This window comes from Panthera onca, chromosome B1, assembly GCF_046562875.1.
Source record: "Panthera onca isolate mPanOnc1 chromosome B1, mPanOnc1 haplotype 2, whole genome shotgun sequence".
NCBI lineage: Eukaryota > Metazoa > Chordata > Mammalia > Carnivora > Felidae > Panthera > Panthera onca.
In genome coordinates this window covers 184,220,021-184,244,793 of record NC_138342.1, presented here as the reverse complement: position 1 = coordinate 184,244,793, position 24,773 = coordinate 184,220,021, and the positions used below count along the sequence as shown (strand labels likewise).

Sequence of the window (24,773 nt, the reverse complement as noted above, 5' to 3'; positions counted from 1 at the left end):
TTTAAGTGCCAATTCTCAATTCTCCCAAGGCTGGCACCTACCCAGTACCAGTCCAGACACAGAAGAAAAATAAATTCTCAGTAAACAATGGATGCCTTAGAGTTTAATTCTCTTACAAGTGAAAAAGGCTGCCTTATACCATAACACCAAGGCAGTATCTAAGTAGATTAAATATAGATCGGGAAGATAAAAATCAGACAGACAGACAAGCAAGAAAACAGGATGGGCTTTAAAAACTGAGTTCTTACAAATATGGACTGCAGAAATAAAAAGGATCTTATTCACATAAAAGTAAATCCTAAATTTACACAGAATAAGTAGTAACTGACAAATTGGGGAAAAAATCTGAAAGAAGTATGAAATAAAATCAGTATCTTTACTATACAAAGAATTTATGGGGGAAAAAAACAAAATAAAAACATTAAATAAAAAACTCCAAGAAAAACAAGTATAAACAGGCAATCTAAAAAGAAGTCAGTAAACATAAAATGATAAAAATATTAATAATAAAGTCCAGCTGCAAATTAAAATAAGGGACTATTAAATTTGCTATATTACACGTATTTCCTTTGCTGTAATCTTCCAGCAAAGGGAAACTGGAATGCTCAGTCACTATGGTGACAGCGTAAACTGGCACAACCTTTCTGGCAAGCATTTTGGCAATACTATATCAAGAACTAAAACCGAGTTTTGACCCTGTAATTCTATCTCTCCACAGCTAATATAAGAAAACAAACTTAAATGTGGGGGGAGGGAGACTATAATGCAGGAATTGTTCATTATGCTATAATTGTGATAAAACTGAAAACTAAATGCTAAACAACAAGCTGGATGCTACTGGGCAAAAGTAGCCTTCAACCATGTAATTATGAAGGCTGAAAGATATTGCCTGTGTTTATAACATCATAGAGTAAAGAAGAGGAAAACAAGCAATATGCAAAAACTGTCTATAGATTTTAAAAGACTAAGGATACATACTAAAGTGCTTGCATGAAAGCAACTGTTGGGTGTGGGGGCAAGAATGTAATCATTTTTGCTCTCCTCTCATATATTTTCAGCAATACTTTATATTGTTTTTTATACTAGAAATTTATTTAAGAACTTTACAAAATAACTGATACCCATAGAGAGGTATGTTCAGTGAACTGACAATAAAATGAAACATTCCGCAACTGCTTTTTTCTAAATGTACCAATATAATTTATAACATTAAAGAATAAGAGCTCCAAAAACTACATATGCAGTAGAGATAATACCACCTTTAAAAATACAAGAACTTTAAAATTTAAATTACAATGGAAAGTTATTAAGGCTTTTAAGTAAAAACTCTTACATATCAATGTTTTCCTAAAATAGTGTATGCTGTGCTATTAGTAGAGTAATAAAGTTTATTTAAAGATAAATTAAAAATATGTCTGGAAAGACAGTATTCTACATTTTATTTTTACATTATGATGAACTCCCCCTAAAATGAAAAGCTTCTTCTAAGGATCTATTTGTAGGTTAAATGACTTTGAACACTATTAAGCTTCTAAAACAATTTAAAAACCATACATTAAAATCAGTTTGCGAAAAGTAGGTCAAATACTTTCTAAATCTTTTAAAACACCATTTACCAAATAAAGTCTATTAAATTTACAGAATAAACAACTTTGTCTACAGTTATGAGATAAAAACTCATGAGGAAAGAATATTTAATAACTTAATGATTCCAAGTGTACGTAAAAGGCACACTCCTATACAAGTATTACTATGAAGCTAAAGAAATAATTGCATGTAGATCAATTCTCAATATATTAACAGCTGATTTATCTAAGATGGTATCTTCCGCTATAAAATGTACAAAGTTGCAGGCAAGTATTTTCCTTCCTGCTAACCTCTCTGACCACATCAAAGTCATTTTTAGAAATAGATGCCTGCCTTCTAAATTTTGTTCTGTAGATACATTAGGGGTTTTATATAGTTGTTATTATTTTAAACTACGAAATGGAAAGACTTCTAATCATCAAAATACTAGGTATGAAGACAAGACCAATTCAAGTAAGCTTCCAACGGCAGAATCAATAATAGGACTTCGTGACTACTATGATGTGGAACATGGAGCAGTGAGAAAGCTATCAGAGACTGAGTCCTAGGTTTCTAGTTTGAACAACTGGGTGTATGAGGATACGTTTACAGCAACTAGAGAAAGGACAGGTTTTTGTTGAGAGAAGATGATAAATTCAGTGTTAGCAGTGCTGGGTTTGAGAAGAAATCTAGGCTGGAGACAGACTTGCAAGGCATCTAGTCAGAAAAATACCTGAAGTGGAACAGAAGGCTTGGGGAGAGGATGAAAAGGAAGACACTTAAGACAGAGACTGTAGGGACACTGATATTTAAGAGACAGGGAGGAAAAGAACACTAAAAAGGTACAAAAAAACAGGAGGGAAACGAGCGTGTGTTAGAAAAGGGGAAAGTGTATAAAGAAGGAGAGTACTGGTAAGAATGCCAAATATTTGTCACGTTAAAAAAGTACTGAGAAGGGGCGCCTGGGTGGCGCAGTCGGTTAAGCGTCCGACTTCAGCCAGGTCACGATCTCGCGGTCCGTGAGTTCGAGCCCTGCGTCAGGCTCTGGGCTGATGGCTCGGAGCCTGGAGCCTGTTTCCGATTCTGTGTCTCCCTCTCTCTCTGCCCCTCCCCTGTTCATGCTCTGTCTCTCTCTGTCCCAAAAATAAACAAAACAAAAAAAAAAAAAAAAAAAAAAAAAAAAAGTACTGAGAAGTGTCCACTTGGATTTAGCAACAAGGAGGTTACTGAAGACCTTAGAATGAGCAATTACAGCAGGGTGGTGAGGGTCAATCCCATAAATGGAATGCATCTATTGATGGGAAGGGACAAGGATAAAAGAGGTCATTAGGTAATTTTTTTCAAGGAAATCAGTCTTTGAAGGGAAGCAGGCAGAGATGGGCATGAAGAAAGTTCTGTTAAAAGCATGTTTAAAATTTGTTGGGCAAGAACTAGTAGAGGAAGATATTGAAGATGCAGAAAAGAAAGGACATAGTGGGTGGTCTCTGAAAAAGCAGGAGCAACTGGGACCCAGGTGTAAGAAAAATGATCAGCTTAAGACAGGCAGAAAACACCTCTTTTACTGAAACCAGAGGAAAGGAGGGAAAGAAGAAAGTAGATAGAGGCTGGTTAGCAGATCTGTTCATAGGAAGAGGAGAGCATCTGTAAGTGATGTGAAGTAGAAAGGACTGAGCCTTAAATGTCAGGGTGAGAGGCAGGGTCTGAGAGATTTCAGAAGAATAAAGGAGAATGACTGTGGGCAGCACTAAGGACTCAGGTGAGAGCAGGCAACATTCACTGAGAGCACCTAGCTGCAGTGTGAATGTTTTCCCAGCTGTGCTCATCAGCCTTGGCCAAAATACTCCACTGAATCCATCCAAGGTAGGATTTTGCCAGGCAGATTTCATAGAAAGACAATTAAACAGAAAAGGTGAAGAAGCCACTGGAAAACAATCAGTGCAAGGGATGGATGATGGTATGGGAAAAAGGGGGATAAAAGTAAAATTCTTCTACTTTAAAAAAAAAAAATTTTTTTTTAATGTTAATTTATTTTTGAGACAGAGACACAGAGAGACAGGGTCAGAGAGAGAGGGAGACACAGAATCCAAAGCAGGCTCCAGGCTCTGAGCTGTCAGCACAGAGCACCACACGGGGCTCAAACTCACAAACGGAAAGATCAGACCTGAGCCGAAGTGGGATGCTTGGCCGACTGAGCCACCCAGGTGCCCCTTTAATATTTAAAAAAAAAAAATTTTTTTTAATAAAATTCTTCTACTTTAAACAAGCACTTCCACCCATCCTATGACCTACTAAACTAAGTTGCAACGAATAAATTTCATTTAGCTATTTTTTGACATTTTGGTTATTTTTGCTAAGGTATCATTTGGACTATTTAGAGCTTTTTTGGCTCCCTTATCTTGCAAAGATATGAAATGCAAAAATACTATGGCAATTCATAAACTTTCAGTGACTGATCTTTTTGAAGAAAATCCTGTTGCAAGATTCTTAACTATACAAAATTATTTATATATACATATATATAATTATAGTATTAGTTACCACATAAATACCTATGACTGACCTAAGGTTAACCTTTGAAATAAGAATATAAAGAAGAAATTAATCAGCTGAAGAAAAAAAATTATTTTTCTAAAATCTTCAAATTCAGATATCATCTCTGACATAGCATTAAATCACTCCTAACCATCTCTGGAAATACCTTCTTGAAAACTGTAATTATTTTAGAAATATAGGAAGTACAGTTTTTTTCTAAATATTTACCTGGAGTCACAAAATAACCAAAAGTGGTACTTTATATATTTGTACAAGTTTTTCTAAAGGTTGCATTATTTGGGGTATTTCTTTTACTAATTATAAAAATACCTGGTACACTGTTCTGAAAGTCTTCATACAGTGTCCAATTGTACTAAGCACTTTTAATGGAAACGGAGAAGAAAATGCTTAAGTATTTGGTATTATGTGTTGTTTAATCAGTTTCATTTGAGGAATTTCTCAATTTCTTCTCCATACTTAAGATGGTCAAGTACCTAAAAAAAAAAAAAAATCACACAGGATCTTTTCCACAGCACTTTCAATTTGAGATTTTCTTAAAATTTCCATAATTTTCTAGAATTTAAAATATCTTCTGTAATTACCCTCTTCAAATTAAAAAAAAAAAAACTTAAGATATTGGGGGAAAGGGGATAAAAAGACTACAACAAAATATAACAATTTGAATCAACAAAAACTTTATTACACTTCACTATGTACTAGGTATTGCATCAAGTCTATTTTATGGTATAGTTGTTCTGCACAGAACATTTCACATCAACAAAATATACCCTTGCTCAGAGAACTGAGAACAGAGGTCAGTTAAATTCTGCTTGCTAAATCCTCTCCCTCCCTACAATTTATACTCAAAATCTATCACTTCCTTGTCATGGATTACATATAACACCCAAATAATCTGTAGGCCCTGCTACCACCATCAACCTGCAATCTCAGTCTTCACTGCCAACTCCATATTCACTGGTAACAGCTTTCTGTCATCCCTTTCCACTGGACCATTACAAACAAACTCCCTACATCTTCCCTTTCTTCCCAAATAGTCCTACTTCTTCTGCTTCAACAAAATCCCAAGTCCCTCTAAAAGCACTATTTCCTTAGAAATCTTTTCTAAAAGGAGTACTACTCTTCCTGGTCTTCCAGACTCATGAGGAAAGGATCACATTTGCAAACCATTCTTATTTAATGCTTAACCTTCCTCTTTTGAACAAATTAGTCATCAAAAATATCACTCTCCCATACTTGGACACCACTTCCTATTGTCCTCCTCAAGACAATCTTGCACTTTTCTTGGTAACAAGTGGCTCATGGTTTCACTCTCCACCTCATTTCCTGCTTTCCTGATTTTTCTAAGACTGTGGCTTGAGACCCAACGTCCATCTCATCTTCTCTATTCCAATGCCTTTTTCACTCTGGACTGATAATTTGTTCAAGATCCTCAAGTTCTGAAATCCCTCCTTCTGATCCTGAATCCTTGCATTCTACTTCTCTCACTTGCCCGTTCCTGCAGAACCCGCTCTAAACCCTGCTGCAAACTTCCAGTCCCTTGGTCATTCTTCTAAGAATCCATTAACTTCTTGCTTCCTTACTCAACCCCAAACACAAACCCAAGTAACCCATTCCAAAAATGCCTTGCAAGGATCTTTAACTTCCTCACCTACTTGCTCATTCTATCAATTAGTGATAAAACCCAGTACCTGCTCTCTTTGTTTCTACTCATAAACTGTCTGACGGCAGGGAAAGTTATAAAATGGCTCTGGCTATGTACACTATTAAGATACACTATATTACACTATACAAACACAAATGCACACTTTCAAAATGTAGGTTTACTCCATGAAATAAGGTACCTCGTCTGTTTCTCACTGCCATATCTCCGGTACTTTACTGTCATTAAGTCACACACTGTAGGCATTCAATTAAATTTGTAAGATGAATGTATTGCTATGTACTCTGTTGGCTTCTTAATGAATTCCCTAGTGCGATTATTCCAAGCACTTTTTCTATTTTTCCCAAGTGTCAAATACACTTGTCTCCTTTACAAATGGCCCAATCCTCTAATGAGGAAACCAAAGGTCTTCTAACATGAGTTAACACAATTGCCCTACATTTTTATTCCATCTTACCCATCTTCCCTAACATGTTAAAAAGAAAATTGTCTTATAACTGGTTTTATAGTTCTTTTTATTTACTAAATGCCTACTATATCACTCTAGTGTTAAAGAATAACACACTCACGGGACACCTGGGGTGGCTCAGTCGGTTGAGTGTCCGACTTTGGCTCAGGTCATGATCTCGAGGTTCATGGGTTCAAGCCCCGCATCCAGCTCTGAGCTGACAGCCCAGAGCCCGGAGCCTGCTTCGGATTCTGTGTCTCCCTCTCTCTCTCTGCCCCTTCCCTGCTTGTCCTCTGTCTCTCTCTGTCTCTCTCAAAAAAAACATTAAAAAATTTTTTTAATTAAAAAAAAGAAATGCACACTCACATTTGACCTTTCCTGAGTTCAAGTTTTCTTGTCCTATTAGTCTCCCAATTAACAAAAATACTGAGAATACTAATAAAGATACAAGTCAACTGCCAATCTGTATTTTCTCACTATAGTTGGTTTAGATCATAAGGGAGCTAAGGACGTATCTGCTTTCCTGGAAAGCAAGGATATATTCTATTTTGAAAATGGGTTGTCTTACAATTTCAACAATGGAATTAAATTCAGACTCTGACATTTTTCTTAAAAGGGCAATTATTTCTAAAATGCTTTTTAAGAAAAATTTCTTCTGACCCTCATCCTTTAGTCATTTAATTTCTAAACTGTCCTTAGGAAACAATTACTTAACTTTTCCTAAGTGAACTTTCATTGACTTTTTTTTTTTTTTTTTTTTTTTGCTGGTCAGAGAATATCTTTAAATAACCAGCATCTGACAATGCACTGAGCATAGAAACTAACATTTAAAGTACTTTTAGACCCCTAAAAAAAAAAAAAAAAAAAGCAAAACTTCAGCCAAGAGTAAATATCACAAGCCTAAATAAGTAGAGGAATTTGTGAATAAAAAATAGAAAGTCGATTAATAGAAAAGTTATAGAAAATGACTTAAGATTAAGTGGATTTGGAAAGAGAGGCTATCCAATAGCTGTTACAGGACAAATTCAAACACAAATGGGCTGAAGAAATTCTGTGAAGACAAAGACATTTCAAAAGGCAGTGCTTCAACTATTCCACTATTTAGTAATTAGGAATAACATGGCTCTTTTCTGGCAAAAGTATGGAAGCAGACCAGAGTGGCATGCCAAAAAACAAGGCGAACAGGGCAGCAAACGCAAAATGTCTGTTTACTAAGTAGAGAGGAACCTCAACCATGCAGCAGTCTCCGCTATATAGTCTTCAACTATAACACAAAGGACGATGACCTACATAATTAGGTCAAATTACCTGTTTAAAACTAGTTTTAAAGCTCAGAAACGGCTCCTTCTCTGCTTCACACTTCAAAGCTGTTGCCTGCTTGTGATTTAAAACAAAAAAAGTCACTTTAGTAAATTCTTTACTTACACTATAAGGTACAGAATAACAAATACTATATTTATAGCCTAAAGCATGTTTAGAAAAATGAACAGAAAAGGAAAAATCCAACTTAGCAATATTTTAGACTGGTTACCTTAATCCTCTTGGAAAACTATGATATACTTAAATGATTAAATCTTCCAAACAACAATGTGGTACATTAATATCTACTTTGGTACATAATGAAAATGATTACCCTAATTTTCATGTAAACATCCAAGCCAAAATCAAGTCATTAACTTTCTGCCATTGAAACTATTCTAGAGCTTTGCATTTCCAATGATGAAAAAAGGTTTACTTGAAAGCTAGCTACTTAAAAGAAAATAGCCTTGTCACGATATACACACATGTTTACCTTCTGTTCAAAAACTCCTTATAATGGTTTCCAGGACTCTCACCGGGAAGGTGATAGGGAAAGAAAAGAGCAGGTGCACGCGAAGCTCTCTAACACCCACTCCGGTAACCAGAGAATACCAGAAGGCGGAGTCTGGAAAGCAGTTATGAGGCGGGGGTGATAGGGGCGCCCAGAAAGCCCGCTTCTTCCAGCGCCAAATTACGATCCGTTACTCATAAGGCACATGACACAGACCTCAAACCGGTGAAAAAAGGGGGGAAAATGATAAGGAAAAAAAAGGAAAAAATCAGAGAAGACGAGCTCCCGAGAAGTGAGCCGCAGGATGAAAAGTTTGGATGACCCGCCTCCCTAGCAGGGCCTACTATCCAATCCCCAAACACCATTTCTGCAAAGCAAGCAATGTTTCCCGAATCCCACTTGGCATTTAGTTTTCCCCATCTTAGGCCCTTTCTAACTGGACGTGCAGAAGGGAAACAATGCGGGGGGGGGGGGGGGGCGCGGGGAGCTGCTAAATTAACATTCCTCTCACAAGTATAAACCACCTCTTTGCCAAAGTCAGGAAAGCCTCCCCACCCCACCCCTAGCCTTTTTGCTCTAAGAATACCCAAGACAGCAAAAATCCGCTGCTCAAAAATCCCAACCCGAAAGTCGCGTCGCTCCGCACCTGGCCTTCGGCACCCAAAATTCTGGACGTCGAGAGCGTCACACGATGGAATTTGGGAGTGGGGTGGGAGGGGGCGCAGCCACGTACACTAAGGCCACTAAGGCCCCTAGCTGAGGAGAACTCGAGCCCTGTCCCTGGCAACCAAACCACAGCCCCCGCTCCGCTTCCTCCACTTGCAAGGGACGTTCCGTAGCACCCGAGACGCAGGGCGGCCCCCCTCTCCGGAGCCAGAAAATGAGAGGGGCGCGGAGGCAAGAAGGGGGCTCGGCAGTCGCTAACGCGTCCCTAGGTGCTCACCCGGAGATCGCGGCGTTTGGTCCGGGGAAAGGGGCGTGAAGACCCAGGAACCCACAGAGAGGTGTGGGCCCGAGGCCAGGGCCTACAGGGTCAAGTGTCCCAGAGCCGTTGCTCTCCCGCCCCTGCGCCGCGCTGCCCTCGGTTGCCAAGGGCTGGGGACGCGCAGCATTACCTGTAAACGAAGCAGCCCCTCCTGCCAAGGGTGGAGTGGCGGCCAGGCCCTGCGACCCGCCACCGGCAGGGGTCCTCCCTCAGAGACCAGAGCAGGGAGCGCCCACAAGTTCCCTGGCTGCCTAGGGCCCAATGGCCGCCTTCTCTACCTTAGCTAGTCGGCGCCAACCGCCGCAGCCACCGCCATCTTAGGATCTCATTGTGGTGGGAGAAGAGGGGCGGGGGGACTGCAGAGGGGGCAACGCGCCGTGAGACTGCGCCGTCTCCTCGGCAACGGCCGCGCGGGGGCGAGAATTCGCCCGGGCGGGAGCCGCAGTGCGATCGACGCTCTAGGCTGGAGTCATGTGACCGCCGAAGTCTTTGGTGTCACCTCGGGCTCTTTAGCCTGGCGGTGACTATACGAACAACCAGAGACTACATATCCCAGAATACCAACTGGATCCTGGTTTATGAGCCCCCCCCCCCCCGCACCTCCTCCACGAGAGGGATAACTACAAATCCCGGCATGCTGTGAGATCCCGGCGCTGCTCTGTGATTGGGAGGCTCCGGGCCTGTGCGGAAGTAGATTGAGCCCTCCCCTTAGCTGGAAAACCGGAACCTCGTTCTGGTTTTTCGTGTGAGTGCCTGCTCCGGACTCTAGCCGGAAAGAGGAGGAAAGACGAAAGTCGTTCCTCTGTCCCCTGTCCACCTACATCCGAGTTACTAAGAGATGGAAACAGAAGGGCCTTTACGATGTAGTCCTGATTTTACACGGTAGGCATTAATCATGGGAAGTTAATTGGCCAAACTACTTAACTGTATATAGCTAGTCAGCGGGAGAATCCTAAATGTTAGTAATGAACACCACCTTGGACTAATGTCCCAGTTTTTGCTTGGAAGAACCAGATGATTTCAAACAAAATTTAGTAGGAGGAAATTTCGCTTAAAACTAGTGTCTGAATTCTCTTTTTATTGATGCTCCTATCTCAACGGTACCTCTATCGAGAATGAATTGATAGGTTCGCCGTAAAAGTTCGTAATTCAACTGAGTGAATTCTAAGATCTAATTGGCTGTATTCAATTCATGAATTGAGCAGCATCCCATGTACCAAATAGAAAGGAGATCTATTGGAGCGGTAGAAAAGGAAAGTTTTTTTAAAGGCAGAAGGGGTGGAAAAAGGAAATTATTAGCAAAGAGTGCATTGTTTCTGGCAAGGTTGCCTTCCTATGTAGGATAGAAAGGCCTACCAGATGGATTACTAACCTGTTGACCAAGTAATTCCAGGTTGACTGGTTAAAGGTTACATTTCTGAGGTGTTGAAACTGCAGTCAGGTTAGGTATTAGGTCTTGGTTTTCCGATTTGGGGGTTGGCACTCATGATTCTATTGGGGGCCTGCTGTTTCCTTCTTAACATTCAACACATACACACGAAAAATGTGATGGTGACTTTTAAGGCCTTCAGTGCCCCTCTCTGAAAACTTAAAACACCTTCAGTTTTACTTGAGTGCAAGGGCGTTCTATTTTTAGACAGTTTGTGAGATGGGTTTGTTTTAAGCAAAATAGAAGGAGAAGGAATAGACATTTAGGTTCCAACAAGTTGTTCTCATAACCAACACTAGGCCCCATTTTAATTCCCCCACTCTAAGATCTTGGGCAAATTATTTATCCTTTCCTCAATTGCCCCATCTATAAAATGAAAGGGAGGCAGTCATGTTGCCTACCTTGTGGGGATTTTTTTTTTCAAGTAATGTTTATTTTGTACAAGGCCAAGTGAAACATTTTCTCTGTTGTGATTTTCGTAATTTTCCCAACTATCCTGAAGAGATTGATTCTGCATTCTTTCCATTTTACAAGCAAGAATTTAAGTAAATTACCAAAATTCTGACAGCTCCAAGTGGTAGAGCCTTGGTGAAAGTGGGGTCTACTGTACTCTTTGGAGGGATTTTTTGGTTAACTAAGAGAATGAGTGGAAAAAATTACTGGCACATGGTAAGGCTCCAAAACATTAGTTGTCATTATTATTATCACTATCATCATTTTGTTTTTATACATGTTTTTATTTTTAAATATGTAGAAGTTACTCTCATTAAAACCATTCAAATGAATTTAAAAGCATTACTGAAATCAACATTGTCATTATGCCTTTTAAATTTATGGTCTCTAAAAAATGTCAAAATACTATTATGCCTGTTTAGTGAGGGGAGTAGTCTGAGAAATTTTTGTGTTTAAAAGACACGCTCCGGGGCGCAGGTCATGATCTCGCGGTCTGTGGGTTTGAGCCCCACATTGGGCTCTGTGCTGACAGCTCAGAGCCTGGAGCCTGCTTCGGATTTCTGTCTCCCTCTCTCTCTGCCCCTCCCCTGCTCATGCCCTGTCTCTCTCTCTGTCAAAAATAAATAAACATTAAAAAAAATTTTTTTAATAAAAAAATAAGAGACCCTCCAACTCAAATATGAGCATTACTGATCTTAGAGAACAGAGGAAAGGAAAAAACCTGAAAAACTATAAAATTATTCCAGACTTCCAAAAACTTAACATCTAATTCAGAAAATAAACCTAGTGCAAATGAATCGATTTAGTATCAGTAGTGTATGAATATGGCAAATAAATGATACAGACAGTAAGTGCTTTGGGAATTCAGAGAGATAATATTGATATATTGCTTCGAAGATAATGATGGCTCCAGGATTTCTGTGTAGAATGAAATTAGGGGCAACAGTCTGGGGGAAATGTAGATGGGGGACATGTGTGGCCTCTCAGAGATAACACATTGAAACTGTATCTCAGTTTCCCACATTTATGAACAACTTAACACACATATTAAACATGAGAGAGGGGGCGTAAGCGGAAAGGGGCACATTTCAACCACATAGTACAACCAGAATTAGTGATGCATGATGCAGAAACCAGCCTGGGTGAAGTAGAGGATTCTTACGGGTTGCGGAATGCAGAGGCAAGAGAGGATAGCCAAGACTGATGAACAGGTATCTGTATGTTTGCTACAGACCGTAGAAAATCTTAGCTATCAATCTGAAGAGAATGAGCTTTGTTCTGTAGATAGTGGAAAATCGCAGTGAGGCTTTGGAAAAAACAATGATATAATGAAGTAGTTATTTAAAGAATTTAATCTAGTGGCAACGTTTAGAACAGGCTAGAGGGAGGAGCAGAGCAACAGGCTCGGCGGGTGTTAACTGGCATGAAGTAATTAAGGCCTGGCCTAAGGTAGTAGCAAAATGAATCAGGTCAAGGAGTTGGGTTCTGATGGCGAACTAAGTCAGTTGTCATGCTGTGTAAAATGGCATTTTTTTCTGTTTTTTTGATCTGCCATCTGACACTGACCAGGGGGTGCTTACAGTGTAACATTTTGTGCTATCTCATTTATCTCCTTAATGTGTTCAGTGTTCTCTATCCACAGATGGATTTACGTATGGTGAGAGCAAAAACCCTGCCTTTGGGAGTTCTTTATATCCCAAATGCCTTGCAGAGTTCATTTACTGTATTTTGATATTCACTAATTTGGCCTTGGAAAAGAACTGTTTTCGCAGTACCTAATTTTAACCTGCAGGTGGTGATAGAACTTAAAGGAAAAAAATCTTTAGTGGCCACCCTTCTATTATACTGAATTTTATGATTCTTTTTATATGTGATTTTTTATACACCCAAAAGAATATATGACATTTATGTAAATTATAAAGTACAATAACAAAAGAAACACCCAAGAACCCACTACCTAACCTAAAACATAGAATATAATCAATCTATTTAAGGACCCCTGTGCTTTTCTCCAAACTCATTCCCCTTTGCAAACATAAATATTATTCTGTATGATCTTGGTGCTATCATTCCTTCATTTTTTCATATAGCTATATGTATATATCCCCAAATAATATATTGTTTAGTTTCACTGTTTTCAAACCTTATATAAATGGTATCATACTGAATATATTCTTGCTTGACTTGCTTTTTTGTTCATTGTTTCTGAGATTCATCCATGTTGGTGAGTGGAAACACGTCTTAAGAGCAGAATGTAAAATTAATTTTGGAATATTTCTAAGTTTGAACATAAATGATTTTTATCTTTACTCTTCATACTAGATTTGTGGGTTCAATGGTTAAAGAAATTGTATAAACAAGGGATCACTTGAATAACTGTGACCTAGTTCTTATACTTTTGGGCAAAATCTAAGCACTTTACTTCTCTCCCTGAATCCAGCCCAGAGTTTCTCAATCTTGACATGATTGACATTTGGGGCTGGATGATTCTTTGTTGTAGAAGGCTGTCCTGTGTTTTATATTTAGCTGCACACCTGACCTCCTCCCACTAGATGCCTGTAGCACCCTGCCTCCCCAATTGTGACAACCAACAGTGTCTTCTGAGATTGCCAAATACCCCCCACCCAAGGAGGGTAGAGCAGGGGGTGAGGGCAAAAGCACTCCTGAGTGAGAATCGCTGATCTAACCTTTGCATTGAGAAGATCATGCTACTCAGGATTTTTCTTAGGTACCTCTCTTGCTCAAAAACCTAAACTTATGAATAATTAAATCAATTAATTACTATATATAATCGTATCAACTAATTATATCAAATCCACATACATAAGTAATGTTTCAAGGCTCTTCTTACTTTCCTCCATTCTCCCCCTAATTACCATGCCGTCTCTCATTACTGCCGCTTCAGACTTTCTATGACTAGGTTCCAAGTACCGAATTGCTGCTCTCCACATACAATGTTAGTGTTTACCCCAGTCTGAGCTGCCCTTTCCTCCATAACCAGTTTATGTCCTCTTCTTTCAAAAGTCACTCATTCAATACATGTACCCTTGTATTTCAGACTGTTATGTCCATATTTGCTCTTCATCAGTCTTTACATGACTCGGCTCTTGTAGAGTCTTACCTGCAATACCCTGTTTCTTACATTTTTCTCTCTATATTTTTGAAAGGTCTATATATTTACCCCACTTGCACTACTCGATGTAAACCTCATCAGAACTGCAATAGTGTAGTTCTGTGTGGAACGCTTGCTTCCCAGGACATATCACGTTGGGAGGGGGTCAAATAAAGGGATATAATAAAAAACAGGCCCCTGGGTGGCTCAGTAGGTTGAGCACATCTATCACTTGACTTTAGATCATGATCTGATGGGATCAAGCCCTGCTTTGGGGATTCTCTCTGTCCCTCTCTCGCTGCCCCTCCCTCCCTCCCTCTCTCTCTCTCTCTCTCTCTGTCTCTCAAAAATAAATAAATAAAGTTAAAAAATAATTTAAAAGTACAAAGAAAATAATCTATACCTTATTTCCTAGCCTCCTATCACCCCTACAGCATATAAGATTGAAAGTATTAAATATATTTGGATAAAGATTGATAATTAAGGAGAGAAATCAGGCAATTTGGTGGGATGATTCCCAAAATAAGGAAATATAGGCTGATAGAGATTTCCTAATGCAGATGAAGAATATTAGAAAAGTATGAAAATTAATCCTCAGCTTTTACTTTGAAAACCCTGTTACTGAAGATACAATTATGTGAGGGGCACCTGGGTGATTCTAAGGTCAGGAAAAAAAATGACAAAACATATGTGAACTCAGATTAACCAGAAAAGAGATTAGAGTTCTCTTTCTTTACCACCAGAATACCAAATAATTTTCAGGGTTAAAAACTGGGGGATATTGGGTGGCAGGATGGACAGTCCAACCTAGATAAGGAAAAATGTAAAATCCTGACGAGGTAGGGCAGAGATTGACAAACGTTTTCTGTAAAAGGCCAGATATTAAATACTTTGAGTATTGTGGGCCACACAGTCCCTGTTCCTACTACTTAGCTGTGTGATTGTAGGGTGAAAGCAGCCAGACAAAATATAATGGGTGAACATAAATGTGTTGCAATAAAACATTATTTTAGGATACTGAATTTAAATTGTATATGATTTTTCCTTGTCACAAAATATTAATCATCTTCTGATTTTTTTTTCAACCATTTAAAAATATTAAAACAGGGGCACCTGGGTGGCTCAATCAGTTAAGTGTCCTACTCTTGATTTCGGCTCTGGTCATGATCTCACGATTCAGGAGATCGAGCCCAGAGCCTGCTTGGAGTTCTCTCTCTCCCAATCTCTCTGCTCCTCCCCCACTTGGACTCTCTGCCTTAAAATAAATAAACTTAAAAAACAATATTAAAACAGACAGTGGACCAATTTAACCCATGGGCCATAGTTTGCTGATGCCTGACACAGAGTACCCAACTTTTAAAATTTTTAGATAGTTAATGATAGATCCAAGAAGAAATTAGCAATGGAAGAAAATACATTTTCATTACTTTGCAGGATGGTCATTTCACAAAGAATCATTTGAACTAATGAGGAAGGGAGGATATAAAGCAAATGTAACTGAACAACATTTGTAGGTATTAGTTTATACTTTTTTCTTATATGTTCTGTTTTCCCCTATCCTGGCTAGTTGCAGCCACGTGTTGCCTCCACAAAGGATTATCACAGCCGCAAATACCAGAAACAAAAGATAACAAGTTTCAGACATACGAAAAAAGATTAAAATCAGAGCGCTTTCCACCCCTCACAATTTGCCTGAGTGGAAAAAGGAAGAACTGATGGGAAATACAAAGAATTTTTTGCTTTGCCCTGCATCTCTGCAAAGGAAGAGGAGGAAGGTACAATCTGTGGGGATTGATGACCGACGACAGAGTCTGGAAGGCTCCATGGCTACAGCAGAGACAGGTGGTTACAGTGGCACTCTGCAAAGCTCGCCCACCACAAGCCCTGGAAGTCACATGCAGCCCTGGGAGGAGAGATTGTGTGACATAACGGATCAGGAGTGAGATTAGGTCTCTCCAAGCCTATCAAATACAGTCTTGAAATGCATTTAGAAAAATAAACATGTAATCTCTTCAAGCCTATCAAATACAGTCTTGAAATCCAATTAGAAAAATAAACATGTAAGTTTGTGGCATAGAAAACATACCCACTTTACTTACCTAGTTCAAATGTCTACTACCCAAGTGTCCCCAAGTCTTCAAAACTGCTGGAGTAACCATATCTCTCTGTCACATATACAGCAGGAAACCTAATCTCAATGCCGACATCTTTTAGAACGCTTGGAGCTAATGGCTTTTTGTTTGTTTGTTTTCCTATTATTTCCTGCTTCTGCTGAATTCTTGATTTCTTTTGAGTCTGGCTTCTTATGGCGGTTCTTTTTCTCCATCCCACATCATTTCCAAGGCAGAACACAACCTCTTTTGCTTTGTTTTCTCAAAATCCCATGGAAACAAGGCATCTCTGTGTGGTATAGTGCATTCCACTGAAAATTTGGAGTTAACGGTATAAGATAGGGGAGAAGGAAGAGAAATTTATACCACAGCTATTTGGACACCCCTGTTCTTTTTTAAAGATCTTTGGCCGTAGCCCAGAACTTCTCTCTGGCTGCCTTTTATCCAACTCCCTGTCATATTGACACATTCTTTCTTCATATCCTATTCCCCAGTCTTATCACTTCCCCCTCTTGACCTTTTTCCTCCTAGGTTACCCATGAAAACTCCAAATTCTTCACTAATTTTTCATGGACAGAACAATTTTGTTTTCTTGGTCTTGCCTCTGGCTTATCCCAGCTAGACCCACTATTAAAATGCTCTTCCTCTGCTGCACTGATATTAGTCTGACTCATTTCCTCAGCATGGAGCTCTGAGAGCGTTATGTCTTTGGATGCTAAAATCAATTGCATACTGTTCTTCAGTATCCTGATTAGCAGAAATTGTAAGAAGAGACATCTGCCTTTCCCTGACATCTCCACCCCCAGCCATCAAGAATGGAGTGGGGGGTGGCTAAGTTAGTTCTCAGAGCCAGTCTTCAGTCCAAACCCATAGTGCAGAGAGGAACAGAGACCATGACCAGTTTTACAGATTGATCGGTCCTGGTTTTCATTCTTGTTGCTCTTTGTTACACTGCACTCATCTTGTCATTCCCACATATCTGGGGCCACCATTATTCTCTGTGGTAGTGATTCTGCTTCTGGTCTCAGAAGCTTCCCATGGACTGTGTGTGTGTGTGTGTGTGTGTGTGTGTGTGTGTGTGTGTGTGTTGGGTAGAGGAGTTGTAGGCACTGGGAAGATGTGGAGGCAAGGATTCTCCTTACATTGTTATGGTCCCGGTTAAGGTCGCTGTTCCTCTCCGCCACCACCAGCTTGGGCTGTGGCTCTTTGTCTCTGATTAGCATAAATCCTTGCACAGGCTGTAATCATTTTCTAAGGTTGGGCAACTCCACTACCTCTGTGTAAAGCTAGTAAAGCACTATAGCAAGTGCATACGAGCATATTTCTAGGGCAAGACTACATCAGGTCAAATCCTGTTGTATGTGACCTTGAGCAAGTGGTTGCTCTCTTTATGTTTCATTTACCTCATTGACAAAATGGCAATAAAAATAATACATATCTCAAGGACTCTTATGAGAATTAAATGAGTAAATGCACAGAAAGTATTCAGATAGTACCTGGCTCGCAGTAAGTGATATATAAATGTTTATACTTACTAAGTTTACAACTAAGGCTTTGTGCTAATACTGACTTGGGCCTCCATGTTTTCAGAATCCCATCCTGCACTCCCATTTTAGCATAGATTTCAAAACATTCACACCATACTCAGTTGGCCGAGTCATGATGGCTTTAACCATATGGACTACATGACTATGTCAGGATACCGACACTGAGGCTGGATCACCACAGGAAGGAAACTGGGTGTTGTCTTGTTGACTATGGAGCATCACCAAGACTTTTTAAGTAGACGAGTATTGTGGTCACACTTGTTTCTATAAAGATAACTTCTGTTGTTGTTGTTGTTGTTTATAGGATATGGTCTGCATGGGAAAGAAACTGGAAGTATATTGATCAGGTAGAAAGTACCAGGAGATTATGCTAGGGTGATAAGGACATAAATTAAAGTGTCATTGGCCTGATGAAGAGAGGTTGGCATTTAGAAGGTACAATCAACAGGACTGATTGGCAAAAGAAATAAAGGATGAGAGACAGGAATGGTGTCTGATAATGCCAAGCTCTGAAACTGGGTAAGTGAATAAATACTGATTCACCAACTCCTTATGTTCTCTCCAAGGAAAGAGGGGCAGGGAAGAGGAAGACACTGCAAAGAGTTTAGTTGAAAGCTAGGGGGCTACTGGACAAATACTTCTGGAGATACAGAGACAAGTAAGAGTTGGAGTTAAATATTTGGGAATTGCTAAACACTAACATTCTAGCAGAGGAAGAAGACTCCACAAAGGAAAGATGAACAACTTGGAGGACACCCAGAGAACTAACAGAGGCGTTTCATGAAAGTGTATGGAAGAATAAGTTTTGAGGAAGAAGGAACAGAGAATCAATGAGAAACTACCATGAGGAAATGTGTGGCCTTGTTACAAGCAGTTGCAGCCAAGTGAAGGGTCACATGTCCCTGGCTTTGGCTGAGAAATTAATAGGAAGTGAGACCGTGGAGTCGTGAGTGTAGAGTAAGTGTAGATCGCCCTCGTTACAAAGCTTGGTTGAAGGGGAAAGAGGAATCAGAGGGTGGCTAGAAGCAGGAATAAGGCAAGTTTTCATTTCCTAGCGTTTAAAAGAATTAAGCTTATTTATAAGGTGAAAGAGGGACAAGACTCTGAAAGGAGAGGGTGACATTAAAAATGAGAAAAGGGAAGGTAATTAAAGAAATGCAATTCTTAGGGGCACCTGGGTGGCTCAGTTGGTTGAGTATCCGACTTCAGCTCAGGTCATGATGTTACAGTTCATGAGTCTGAGCCCCGCATCAGGCTTTCTGCTGTCAGCGCAGAACCTGCTCTGGATCTTCCGTTCCCCTCTCTTTCTGCCCCTCCCCGACTCGTTCTCTCCACCCCCACAAATAAATAAACTTAAAAAAAATGCAGTTCTCAAGAAGAAATGAGGGGCTGGAATTCAGAGCCCAGGTGGAAGGAATAGACTAAAACAAGAGGGATCAATACTTCCAGAAGCAAATCCCCAGCAGTAGGAGTCTAGAATTGGTAGATACGTACCCCCACGGGTCAAGAGGAGGAAATTCTGACGTGCCTCTCTCAGATGCCCCATTTGTCTAAGGCTGTAGCCCACTCACAAGGCGCTCCCTCCTCCCTGTTCCAATTCACTTCACTACTCCCTCACTTATGCTTTCTGGAATCACCGCTCAAATAAACTACTTGCATCCCTATCTTTGTGTCATGCTCTGCTTTTGGGGAACCCCAATTTCAATAGACGGTGAGTTAGAACATTATCCCAGGCTTCCTGATGCCAGGTCTGGGGCTTTTTTTTCAGCCAAATCGTACTTTACCACTTTTGCTAATTTTTTTCCAAATGGAGTACATGCCATTGCCAAAATACAAGTTATTCATTTTGTTTCTAGATCTGTTTCCATATCCATCGTGCTGTATCTTCAGATGAGGAATCTAGAATAAGAACCTCCTGAATAGAGATCTGTGGAAGCAGCAGAAAGCTAACTGTCAACATGTATCACTTGCCTTCACTTCCATTGTTTCTGAATCTGACCCTTCATTTGGGGGGATAGATAGATAATGTCCATGTCTACTCCTTCATCTACTCCTTTGTTTATGTCTAAAGTTACATTTCATCTACATATATGTTATGTAAAAATCTATATATATCTACATTTTAAAAAGTAGATATCAGCCAGGGCGGGACAGGAAGTTGAGAGAGGAATAGGAACAAGGAGGTAATAATGTATCAGTTCTCTATTGGTTTCTGGCTGGCTAATTTAGGCAGAAGTGAATTTATTGTAATTACTGGAGAATGTGGGACTTACAGAATCAGAAGTCATCTGTACTTCAGACTTCAGAATGAACAGGAATTAAGGGAATTATGGAGGGGTGCCTGGGTGGTTCAGTCGGTTAAGCATCTGACTTTGGCTCAGGTCATGATCTTGCCATTCGTGAGTTTGAGCCCCGCATCGGGCTCTGTGCTGTCAGCTCAGACCCTGGAGCCTGCTTCAGATTCTGTGTCTCCCTCTCACTCTGCCCCTCCCTTGCTCACACTCTATCTCTCTGTCTCTCTCTCAAAAATAAACATTTAAAAATTAAAAAAAAAAAAAAAATTAACCATGGAAAGCCAAGCAAGTAGCAGAAAGCAAGGAGCAGAGCAACCATGTCATAACCTGAAGGGTCTGGCCAGTACACTGCTTCTTCTGCTCTTTCTGGTATGAATGACCTTCCTTGTGTCTTTTCTTAAAGATGCAGATTCTCTGGAGAGAGCACTGAACTTGCTCATCTAACTTCCCACCAGCGCCCCTGTTGGGATGAGAAAAGACTTAGACCCTTCAGCTCCTGCCATGGAACTGCCGAATTATTTTCCCCAAAAGTTATGGAGAAGCCCCAACTAGAAATAGAACTGCTATTAGAAAGGAGGATCAGAAGCCAGGAGACAAAAGAATAGCAAATGTCAACTGCAAATCTCATCAGGTAACCAGACAGGGCTGTTGGCTGGGGCTGCCTACTGACAGCAGATGACACGGGACTGGTCACTGATAAGTGAATAACCATAAGAACCTTATAATCTAGAATGAGCAAGAATCCTTGGCTACAATATGTATAATATTTAAGGGACAAACTGAAAAATACAGGAATACATTGAAATAGGCTTTAGTAGTGGAATAAAATGATGTTAAATAAAATTACCTTAGAACAGGAAAATAGTTATTAGCATTTTGCTGTGTTTGGAACTGCAGGTCAGAGTTGCCTATATGACGAATCCTACGAGAAAATCTTTCTGCAGGCTGAGTGAGCAGCATGGGCAAAGGCACAGAAACAGAAAGTACAGCTTGTGTTTGGGAAATGGCATGTATCCAGTTTGGCTGGGGTGCGGGGAACATGAGATGGTTCAGATCTTTTTGTGTGTGGGGGGATTCAGTTCTTTTAGAAGCTGAACAAATCATTTTGAGACATTTACCTGCTTTGCAAACCGGTTTTTATTTCTCACTTAGCCTGCATGATTGAATAAATACTCAAAATCTGACACTGGATCTCACCAGTTGAAGTTCACGGCTCCTATTTTGGCCTCTTGTTCTCTTTTATTCTTTAGTAGTCACTCAAAATAATTACAAGGCAACTGGCGTATTTGTACACCAGTGTTCATAGCAGCATTATTAACAATAGCTAAAAGGTGGAAATTACTCAAATGTCCACTGATGGATGAACAGACGAAATGTGGCCTCTACATACAATGGAATGGTATTCATCCTAAAAAGGAAGGACATGCCAGAAAGGACATTCTGGCACATGCTACAGCTTGGATGAACCTGCAAGACGTTGTGCAAAGTAAAATTAGACGCAGAAGGGCACGTACAGAATGATTCCTCTTGTGTGATGTACCTAGCACAGTCAAATTCATAGAGACAGAGAGTCGAATGAGGCTGCCAGTGTCCAGGGGAGGGAGGAACGGGAGTTAATATTTAATGGGGACAGATTTTCAGTTCAGGAAGGTGAAACAATTCTAGGGATGGATGGTGGTGATGGTTGTACAACAATGTAAGTGTACTAATGCCACCGACCTATACATTAAGAAACAGTTGAAGTGGAAAAAATGGTTAAAATGGTAAATTTTATGCTATGTATATTTTATCATGATTTGTTAAAAAGGCAATAGTCTTTCTCACTGTGTCCCCAAGAAGACACAGCAGTAGGCCCTCTTTAGGGCATCTGGACTCTGCTTTTCTCCCCAAAGCCAATGAATAATTCCTGTGATTGTGCCCACAGATGTACTGCAAATGGTGACAGTACAGATCCCTGCCCTTCATGGGAAGATTTGCTGTCCCATGGCTTGGTGTTGTACTCGGGGATCCTCTCAGACACCCACCTCCTTCCGAGGTCTCTCCCCCTCCTGGGGCAGCCCACACGTAATGGTCACTCCAGTTGGGGGGGTGGGGGGGGGAAGGCCCAACCGTTTGGGCCCAAAGCAGGATACCTCTAATGGACCGTTGTCATTCTGATGGGCCATATTACCTCCACATAGGTTCTCCCTTTCGCCAGTCCTTTTCCCTTCCACTCCCTTCCACAGGGAGCGTTCACAGTCTCCTCATAAACACCCCGGGCACAAAACGCTCAGAGTCACATTCCTGGAGAACATTAACCTGAATGGGCAAATGAAGTTCCTTTGAAAACAGGAAGAGAAAAAGGTATACAAAGGAACAAGAATAATAGTGGATTTCCTGTTGGAAGCAATGTAAGTGTGGGAAAAGTGGAGGAACCAGAATGCTACATGCAACAAAACACCTTTCAGAATCTAAGGCAAAAATTTTTTTTTTTTTAATTTTTTTTTTAACATTTATTTATTTTTGAGACAGAGAGAGACAGCATGAACGGGGGAGGGGCAGAGGGAGAGGGAGACACAGAATCGGAAGCAGGCTCCAGGCTCTAAGCCATCAGCCCAGAGCCTGACGCGGGGCTCGAACTCACGGACCGCGAGATCGTGACCTGAGCTGAAGTCGGGCGCTTAACCGACTGAGCCACCCAGAGGCCCCAAAAATGTTTTCAAATAGCACAAAAACAACAACAAAAAAATCGATCAGCAGCATGTCCACACTCCAGGAAAAGTCAGTTTGAAAAAATTCATGAAACTCTATGCTAATTATTTGTGCACTTTTTCGTTTTTTATGTTTTTTTTATTTTTATTTTTGCTTTGATGAATAGTTCATTAAAAGGAAAGAAAGAGTAGTTTACATTTGTTGTGCTATGAGTAAGGGTAGTTTTCTTCTCTACACAATCTTGTCCCTCAAGTCCTGGCTGGGGTGGTAACTCCCAGATGGCTTCATACTGATGATACCTCAGTATCCCTCTAATCAATCCAACTAGTTGTTTTAAAATTTTATCTAACTTTTCAAGATTTTCTTTGTAGAGATGTCATGCTCCACAAGCTCTTTCCTCACCGATTAAAGCCAAGGTTACTGTTACATTTCTCTACTGGAATGTGAGATTCTTGTTCTATTGAAAGTGTGAATGGGTTGAGCAGTGTTAGCAAGTGATTTTAGGAGCAGGGTGTTGTTTCCATCTATACTCACTGCTTTTCCATTCACAAATAATTGTAGATTATTAAAAATCATTTTCTTCTTTCCCTTATATAAAGCAATATCTTTTTTTTCAAAACTTTTAAATGTTTTTATTTATTTTTGAGAGAGAGACAGAGCGAGTAGGATAGAGGCAGAAAGAGAGAGAGGGAGTCACAGAATCTGAAGCAGGCTCCAGGCTCTGAGCTGTCAACACAGAGCCTGACACGGAGCTCGAACTCACAAACTGTAAGATCATGACCTGAGCCCAAGTCGGACGCTTAACTGACTGAGCCACCCAGGCGCCCTTATAAAGCAATATCTTTATAAAACTATTAATTATCTGTGTGTATATATTGCTGCCTCACCCTCAATCAAGGAAATTGCCGTCCTGATCTTGTTTCAAGATAGAAGGAAATTAAACTTTATTGCATTTCTTCTGTGTATTAGGCCCTACAGTAAGCACCGCATGTAGGTTACCAAGTTTGAAATCAAGTGTGAATATTTATACTTCATGCTACTACAGATATGGAATTTTATTGTTCCATGAATAATAAATATTCCTGAGTTTCTATCGTATAGTATGTGTATGCTGGATGCTGTGGGTATAGAAATAAGAAAACAAGTCTGTAACCTCTCTTAGGAGAGAGAGTCCAGTATACAATATAGTGATGCACAATGTAAGACAAGAAAACACATAGGAAAACATGTAGTCAAGGTGGCTGGGGTTGGAAAAGGATAGGTCCCCAGGGGAGTCCTATTTCATTCAGAGAGGGTCCATAGAAATTCCTGGAATAGGCAAATAAAGGAGAGGACTGGAACATACATACACGCATTCATATAAATACACACATATATATTTACTCTCAGTAATAGTAAAAGGACGCATCTAATGTGATTGATTCATTGGCGAAAATAGTCATGGGACATGAGATTTTAGGTTTGTCAGTCATCTTTATTGAATGAGACAATCTTCTACGAAACTGGGTAGATCCTCCTTTCCTTACTCCTCAAATTCCCTGATAGGGTAGTAGGAGAATGGTACACACTGGGAGCCTTCCTTATGTATAAAAGGTACCACAGTAATCATGTTTTGTGAGAATCTCTACCCCTGGATCTATCCTTTGTGGGCAAGAGAGCGAGGTGTGGCCCGGACGTGTGGGCGCCATATGTCTACGTGCACACTGAAATGTAGATGACTGGTCTAATTGGATTCTCTCTCCTAGGGATGTAGAATTTGTACAGAAAGACACAGGGGCTAAATTTCTGACTGAAACTAAAACATTTTAAGGGCTGCCTGCTACGGAATAAATTGAAGAACTCCTCTTACTGGGGTTTTTATAGCTGTCCTAATTCTGCCTTCCCTTGGCATGTTTGTGGCAGTCTGTTATTGATTCTATTACTTACCTCAGCATCCCTCTAATAAATCCAATTTTTTTTTTTTATTCCAGATGGCTGGATGAAGCTCATTTCTTTAGCTTGCAAACAAAAACAAATTTTTTTTAAAAAGCCAATGTAAGTGAATTACTCTGAAATTGGCCCTTAATATTTCATAATCTTTGATTGCTGCAGCTAGGGACTAAGAGTCTACTCTA

General features: G+C 40.1%; 2 protein-coding genes across 25 annotated transcripts in view; one reads left to right on the top strand and one right to left on the bottom strand.

Annotated features, from left to right (window-relative positions):
- PCM1 (pericentriolar material 1) overlaps positions 1-9,447 on the bottom strand; it is an 83,891-nt gene extending 74,444 nt beyond the window's left edge. For 7 of the 24 annotated variants that reach the window (XM_078445358.2, XM_078445354.2, XM_078445362.2 and 4 more), the window contains exons 1-3: positions 9,153-9,447; positions 7,536-7,604; positions 4,429-4,592 (exon numbers count right to left, since the gene is read on the bottom strand). The gene's annotated coding sequence lies outside the window, so the exon portion shown is untranslated. Of the gene's footprint in view, positions 1-4,428; positions 4,593-7,535; positions 7,605-8,019; positions 8,254-9,152 lie in introns of all 24 variants that reach the window. The other 17 variants (XM_078445374.2, XM_078445376.2, XM_078445375.2 and 14 more) reach the window with 10 other exon arrangements.
- Positions 9,448-9,746: 299 nt separating this feature from the next.
- FGL1 (fibrinogen like 1) overlaps positions 9,747-24,773 on the top strand; it is a 53,474-nt gene continuing 38,447 nt past the window's right edge. Inside the window, exon 1 of the mRNA XM_060653070.3 lies at positions 9,747-9,904. The gene's annotated coding sequence lies outside the window, so the exon portion shown is untranslated. The remainder of the gene's footprint in view (positions 9,905-24,773) is intronic.